Consider the following 7,837-nt stretch of genomic DNA (forward strand, 5'->3'; position numbering starts at 1 on the left):
ATTAATCCTTTGTCAGTTGCTTCATTTGCAAATATTTTCCCCCATTCTGGGGGTTGTCTTTTTGTCTTGTTTATGGTTTCCTCTGCTCTGCAGAAGCTCTTAAATTTAACTAGGTCCCTATTAGCAGGGCAGAAATAGAGACGCAGACGTAGAGTGGGCCTGTGGACTTGGGGTGGGGGGAAGAGGGGGTGAGGTGAATTGAGAGATTAGGATTGACATATATGCACTACTGCTGCTGCTAGGTCGCTTCAGTTGTGTCCGACCCTGTGTGACCCCATAGATGGCAGCCCACCAGGCGTCCTCGTCGCTGGGATTCTCTGGCAAGAACACTGGAGTAGGTTGCCATTTCCTTCTCCAATGCGTGAAAGTGAAGTTGCTCAGTCGTGTCTGACTCTTAGCAACCCCGTGGCCTGCAGCCTACCAGGCTCCTCCGTCCATGGGGTTTGCCAGGCAAGATTACTGGAGTGGGGTGCCATTGCCTTCTCCATATATATACACTAGTATCTTAAAACAGACAGTGGGAAGCTGCTGTATGGCACAGCTTGGTGCTCTGGGATGACCTGGATGAGAGGGATGTGGGGGAGGGAGGTGCTAGAGGGATATGTGTAGACATCTGGCTGATTCACTTCCTTGTACAGCAGAAACTAATGCAACACTGTAAAGCAATTTTACTCCAGTTAAAAAAAAAAAGAAAGCTTCTGGCTGGTGAGGCCGGAGACGATGGAAAGAGCAGGCAAGAGGGCCTGGCCTGGCCTTGGATCCCTGGGGTTCCCGGGAGCGACCGCTGTGGGCCTGCCTGAGAGCACAGGTGGGCCACTGCTGCCTCTCCAGGCCTGGCTCTGGCTGTGCAGACGCTCCAATCACTGAGGAAGGCCCTTCTCAGTAAAACTGGCAAGGGTAACTAACAGTGAGCCCGGAAGCCGCCTTCCTGGACACCCCTGATTAGAGATGAACATCCTGACTGCTGGCAGGGAGAAGTGGGGAAGAGGCCTCCCTGGCACCTGGCCGGCCAAGGTCAGCTCACCCTGGGCAGATATGGATGCCAGGCCTTGGAGTCTCAGGGTGGGCAGAGGCTCTGTCAACTCACATCTGTGTGCCTTGCCTTGTGTGAACTGCTGGGGTGACGAGGAAAGGGGCCCAGCTCTTCCCACAAGGAGGTGATAAACCCGTGGTGGGTCAAGGTTCACACACAAAGACCATCAGAGAGCCAAGGCAGTGGGATTCCTCTTTTGGAAGCCTGATAGGATGATTCTTACTCTGGCTATAGGATGATAGCCTGATTCTTACTCTGGTGGGTCTACGGGGCAGAATGGGCTGGGAAGCTTATAGAAGGTCATCCTTCATTGTGAGCTGGCAAACCCAACTCTGTACCGAAACTCAGGTGTGGATGTCTAACTGCCCATCTTCTCGATGGCCATGCATCTCTAAACTGGGCTGGGCCAACCCCAGACGCTGCAGGGTCCTCCCCCGATACTCAGCTGCTCTTCCTCCCCAACTGAACTCTGAATGTGTTCAGGGTACCAGTCAACTCCCCTGAAGTCACTCAGTGTTCCTCACAGCTATGGGTGGCCTTTCAACATAGTTTTGGCCAACAAGATGAGGGAGGGCATCTTTTCTCCCCAAAGTCAAAGCCTTCTTAAGAGAAGGACGCTTGGGAATTCCCTGGTGGGCCAGTGGTTAGAATTTGGCAATCTTACTGGGCTCAATCCCTGGTCAGGGAACGAGGGTCCTGCAAGCTACAGGCACAGCCGGAAAAAAAAAAAAAAAAGAATTAGAGAAGGGCCCTTGCCTCTCTCCTTGCTTGGAATGAAGCAAGCCCATCACGTTGGTGGGGTTTCTGTTACTAGAATGGTGTTGGTGGCTTGGTGCTCCTATGTCTGTGACCAAGTCCTCTGCAGGCATCTTAAAGAGCCCTAAACCCCTTTCCTCCCTACCCTGCCCCCAGTTCAGGCCTGTCGCCTCCTCCTGCAGGAATGTGACAGGTAGCGTCCTGGCCCAAGCAGACCAGGGCTGCCAGTGCGATTTTTCAGGAGCTCGTTTCTGATCAAATCACTCTCCTGTTTAAAGTCCCTGGTGGTCTCCATTTTTCCCACATACCCAATCCCTCACCCAGGCCCTTAGGGTCTGGTTCCTGGCTATCTCTCCATCCCATCTTCTTCAGCTCCCTGCTTTGAATTTGCTGTCCCTGGAACACAGGCCTCTCCGGCTGTTGACTCCGCTCTGCTCTGCTGTGCCCTAGTGTCCTGCAGAGATGTGCTGTCCCCCTCCACTGCCGCTGAGCCTGTAGCATCTGCGTGTCTAGTCCTAGGTGCTGGCTGCCTCCTCTGACCTTCGCCCCCCGCCCCCCCACACTGGTCCATCTGTGTCAGGGCCCTTGGCGCTTGCACCATGAGTAGGGGTGGAACTGTCCTCTCCTCTGCCCGAGGCTTCGCCTGAGGTCTAGGCTGGGGCGTTCAGAGTGCTGGGCTTCCCCACTCTCGGCTCAGTGCCTGCCAAGCGCCTGCCAGGTCTGCTATTGCAGAAGCCACAGCCCATCGTCTAGTAAACCTGGAATGGATGAGCCATACTCTCACCCCCTGGCCCGGCCACCTGCTTCATTTTTGCCTGTTTTGATCTGTGGTTTTTAAAACTCCAGAGCAGGCTGGTGATCCTCTTGGCCACACTTCCCCGTGGCCTTGATCACCCTGCCTGAGGTGTCTCAGCACTCGGTGGGCTCTGACCCAGCCATGGCTGTCTTCCGTCCATGTCAGCCTGTGTCCTAACGTGAGTGATGCCTGGCACCTGGGGCGATGGAAGCAACTCCGATCTGCTCAGACCCCTCAGGGGATCTCCCCTCTTCTGCTTAAAGGCTTTGAAGCCAGCTTCTCCATATTTAAGTCAGAAGATTGTGATAAAATTTCTGAACCCCACCAGTCCATCCTAAAGGAAATCAACCCTGAATATTCATTGGAAGGACTGATGCTGAAGCTGAAGCTCCAATACTTTGGCCACCTGATGTTAAGAACTGAGTCACTGGAAAAGACCCTGATGCTGGGAAAGATTGAAAGCAGGAGAAGGGGATGACAGAGGATGAGATGGTTGGATGGCATCACCCACTCAAAGGACATGAGTTTGAGTAAGCTCCGGGAGTTGGTGAAGGACAGGGAAGCCTGGCATGCTGCAGTCCATGAGGTCACAGAAAGTCAGACCAACTTAACAAATGACCAACAGCAAAAACAAAGCCAGCCGCCTGCAGAGCTCCACGCTCCTCAGATGGTCTCCTCTGGAAGGCTGGCTTCCCCTCTTTGACACCCCCCTTTCATCTGCTAATCTTTCTCTATTTTGTTCACAAGGATTTCTTGAGAGTTCATGAGATCCTTAGGCAAAGATTGACTTTTATGTGTCCATAATTTTTTCAGCCAACAGTTCATCCAAGTGAACATTTATCTTTGAAAATAGGGCGTTTTGCAGAATCAGACTCACGGATGCAGAGAACAGACCTGTGGTTTTGCCAGGGGGGAGGGGGAGGAAGGATGGATTGGGAGGTTGGGATTAGCAGATGCAAGCTCTAATATATAGAAAAGATCAACAGCAAGGTCCTACTGTAGAGCACAGGGAGCTATATTCAGTATTCTGTGATAAACCATGAAGGAAAATAATGTAGAAAGGAATGTGTATATGTATAATGAACCTCTGCTATACACTAGAAACTAACGCACATTGCGGACAACCGTACTGCAGCGAAAAGAAAACTAGTGTATTTGGCGTGTGTGTCCTTATTCCAACAAAAGACTACACTTGTTCAGCACGTTCTGGGATTTCCTCCCGGGGAGCATGTTCAGACCACAGAAGCATGAGTGGAAGTTTTCTGTGTTGAAAGATGGTCCTCTTCTGTCGGGGAATTTCGGGTTTTGTGTGATAGGGAGAAGACAGTTTCCAGCAGAAAAGTCGTCTACAGTCAGCAATTGGAAAGGATTCAACTAAGAGAAAGCAAAACGTTCCTCCGAATGAGGAAAAAGGTCCCTTGTTGGAAAAAGCAACTTTAGATCATGTTTGGTTTGCTTGGGTCTAACCACAGTTTCTCCCCCTCACTCACAGGCTGAAGGAAAGAGACAAAGAGGTGAATTGTTCTGCACAAGGAAGTACTTTTGCTCTGCTTGTGGGGGAGGGGGATGGGGGTGGGGCTTTCAGGAGGGGATGGTGGAGAGAGGGTGGGGAGGGGTCTGCAGGGAGAGGGGCCTGAGGATGGAGGGCAGTCAGGCCCAAGAACCAGCGGCAAGAACATTCTTGGCAGTGAATCCTGCATCTGTGAGACACTGAAAACTAGCATTCAGTTTGTTTCTAACTCTGTGTGTGCTCTCAGTCGTGTCTGCTCTTGCCACCCCAACGGACTGCAGCTCCTCGGTCCATGGAATTTCCCAAGCAGGAATACTGGAATAGGTTGGCGTTTCCTCCTTTAGGGGGTCTCCCTGATCCAGGAATCAAACCGGCATCTCCTTTGTCTTCTGCATTGGCAGGCAGATTCTTTTTTTATTTTTATTTTTTTAAATTTTTTTACTTTAAAGTACATAGCTATTCGTTTAGCTGTGTGGGGTCTTTTTTTTTTTTTACAATACTGTATTGGTTTTGCCATACAGCAACATGAATCCGCCATGGGTGTACATAAGTTCCCACTCCTGAACCCCCCTCCCACCTCCCTCCCCATACCATCCCTCTAGGTTATCCAAGTGCACCAGCCCCAAGCATCCTGCAGATTCTCTACCACTGAGCCACCTTGGAAGTCCTTCTAGTTCTGTGTGCTGGGCTGAAAATCCTGCCTTTCATTCTGAACCTTTTGTGTGTCAAGTCTGCTTTGAGAAAATCCAGGAACAAGAGATCCTGAGAACAGTGCTTGGAGGAAAGGGCCCTCTCCCCTCAAGTCCTCAGCCCTGTGAAGGTGAGGCAGGGTCTGAAATGCTCAAAATATGTAGGAAGGAACAGAGGGCCATTCCACTTGGGAGCAAAGGAAAGGATGGTTCCAGAAGGGGCAGGGGCCCAGGGCATTGACAAGGCAGATGTCTGGGTGGCATTCAGGCCCCCACAAGCTGGTGCCAGGCTGTTCCCAGCCTGGCTCTGGGCTCCAAGCCTGTGGCCTTGATGGAAGGACATTGCCTTGGGCCTCAGATTGTTTCCTGTGAAATAATGATGACAATACTTAATTGGCAGGGTTGTTGCATGAAATAAGAAGTGTTATAGAATATTTTTTAAGAGGTAAAATCATATCAGTTCAGTTCAGTTCAGTCACTCAGTCGTGTCCGACTCTTTGCGACCCCATGAATCACAGCACGCCAGGCCTCCCTGTCCATCACCAACTCCCGGAGTTCACTCAGATTCACGTCCATCGAGTCCGTGATGCCATCCAGCCATCTCATCCTCTGTCATTCCCTTCTCCTCCTGCCCCCAGTCCCTCCCAGCATCAGAGTCTTTTCCAATGAGTCAACTCTTCATATCAAACAAATAAAAAGCAACACAGTTTATGTAATCAGTTAATAAGGAACTGGTGAGATGCTACCAGGTAGCTTCAGTGGGCACTAAATTCACAGAGATTCAGTCTCTCCTGGACAAAATTCTCGTGCCCTGGGACCAGGAATCACATGTATCTCTGTTTGTCCTATACAAGCTGAGTCAGTCTCCCCAGAACAGCAGCCACAGTCAGCCACAGGCATGCAACCCCTTACAAGCAGACAACCCCCTGGGTGACACCCATAATTCCATCAGTAATTATTTCTTTGTGCAATAAAGTTTCTGGCAATTTTGTAAATGGTCTTGTCTTCTCCTCTAGGACCAGAATCATCACCCCCAGCTCCCCTTGATCACAAAACTACGGCCTCATTCAGTTTGACCTGATTATTTATATAGGTGCAGTAAGAAAGTTTGTTAATTTACAGGCCTCCTTAAGTTTGTCCTGTGCCATCTCCAAGGCCCTGGAATTAGCTTCTGTGGGAAGTCTTCACAATGAGTCTCAGCCTGGATTTTTTTTTTTCCATTGAAGTATCGTTGATTTATAATTCTGTGCTAATTACTGTTGTACGGCAGAGTGGTTCAGGTATACGTTCATACATGCTTTTTTGTATCATTTTGCCATTGTGGTTTATCATAGGATATTGAGTATAGTTCCCTGTGCTCTACAGTAGGACCTGATTCTTTGTCCATTCTACATGTAACTGTTTGCATCTGCTAACCCCAAACCTCTGACTCATCCCTCCCCATACCTCTCTCCCCCTTGGCAACGACCAGTCTGTTCTCTGTGTCTGTGAGTCTGCTTCTGTTTCATAGATAAGTCTATTGCATTGTATTTCAGATTCCATGGATAAGTGATATCATATTTGTCTTTCTCCTTCTGACTTGCTTCACTTGGTGCACAAACCTCTAGCTCCATCCTTGTTGCTACAAGCTGCATTATGTCATTCTTTTTTATGGCTGAGTGGTATTCTAAAACCACAGGAAACTAACCAAACTGATCACAAGGATCACAGCCTTGTCTAACTCAATGAAACTATGAGCCATGCCCTGTAGGGCCACACAAGTTGGACGGGTCATGGTGGAGTGTTCTGACAAAACATGGTCCACTGGAGAAGGGAATGATACACCACTTCAGTATTCTTGCCTTGAGAACCCCATGAACAGTATGAAAAGGCAAAATGATATGACAATGAAAGATGAACTCCCCAGGCAAGTAGGTGCCCAATATGCTGTTGGAGAAGAGCAGAGCAATAGCTCCAGCAAGAACGAAGGGGCTGAGCCAAAGCAGAAACAGCACCCAGCTGTGGATGTGTCTGGTGGTGAAGGTAAAGTCCAATGCAGTAAAGAACAATATTGCATAGGAACCTGGAATGTTGCACCCACGAATCAAGGCAAATTGAAAGTGGTTGAACAGGAGATAGCAAGAGTGAACATCGACATTTTAGGAATCAGTGAACTAAAATAGACTGGATTGGGTGAATTTAATTCAGATGACCATTGTATCTACTACTGTGGGCAAGAATCCCTTAGAGGAAATGGACTAGCCCTCACAGTCAACAAAAGAGTCCAAAATTAAGTACTTGGGTGCAATCTCAAAAATGACAGAATGGTCTCGATTCATTTCCAAGGCAAGCCATTCAGTATCACAGAAATCCAACCCTATGCCCCAACCACTATTGCTGAAGAAGATGAAGCTGAATGTTTCTATGATGACCTACAAGACCTTCTAGAACTAACACCCAAAAAAGATGTTCTTTTCATCACAGGGGACTGGAATGCAAAAGTAGGAAGTCAAGAGATACCTGGAGTAATGGGCAAGTTTGGCCTTGGAGTACAAAATGAAGCCGGGCAAAGGCTAAAGAGTTTCATCGAGAGAACACATTGGATATAGCAAATGCCCTTTTCCAACAACACAAGAGACAACTCTACACATGGAAATCACCAGACAGTCAATACCAAAATCAGATTGATTTTGTTCTTTGCAGCCGAAGATGGAGAATACAGTCAGCAAATACAAGACTGGGAGCTGACTGTGGCTCAGATCATGAACTCCTTATTGCAAAATTCAGACTTAAATTGAAGAAAGTAGGGAAATATACTAGCCCATTCAGGTATCACCTAAATCAAATCCCTTACAATTATACAATGAAAGTGCCGAATAGATTCAAGGGATTGGATCTGATAAACAGAGTCCTTGAAGTACTATGGATAGAGGTTTGTAACATTGTACAGGAGGCGGTGATCAAAACCATTCCCAAGGAAAAAAAGTGAAAAAAGGCAACATGGTTGTCTGAGGAGGTCTTACAAATAGCTGAGAAGAGAAAAGTGAAAGGCAAAGGAGAAAAGGAAAGATACA

The sequence above is a fragment of the Capricornis sumatraensis genome, chromosome 3 (assembly GCF_032405125.1).
Source record: "Capricornis sumatraensis isolate serow.1 chromosome 3, serow.2, whole genome shotgun sequence".
Lineage (NCBI taxonomy): Eukaryota > Metazoa > Chordata > Mammalia > Artiodactyla > Bovidae > Capricornis > Capricornis sumatraensis.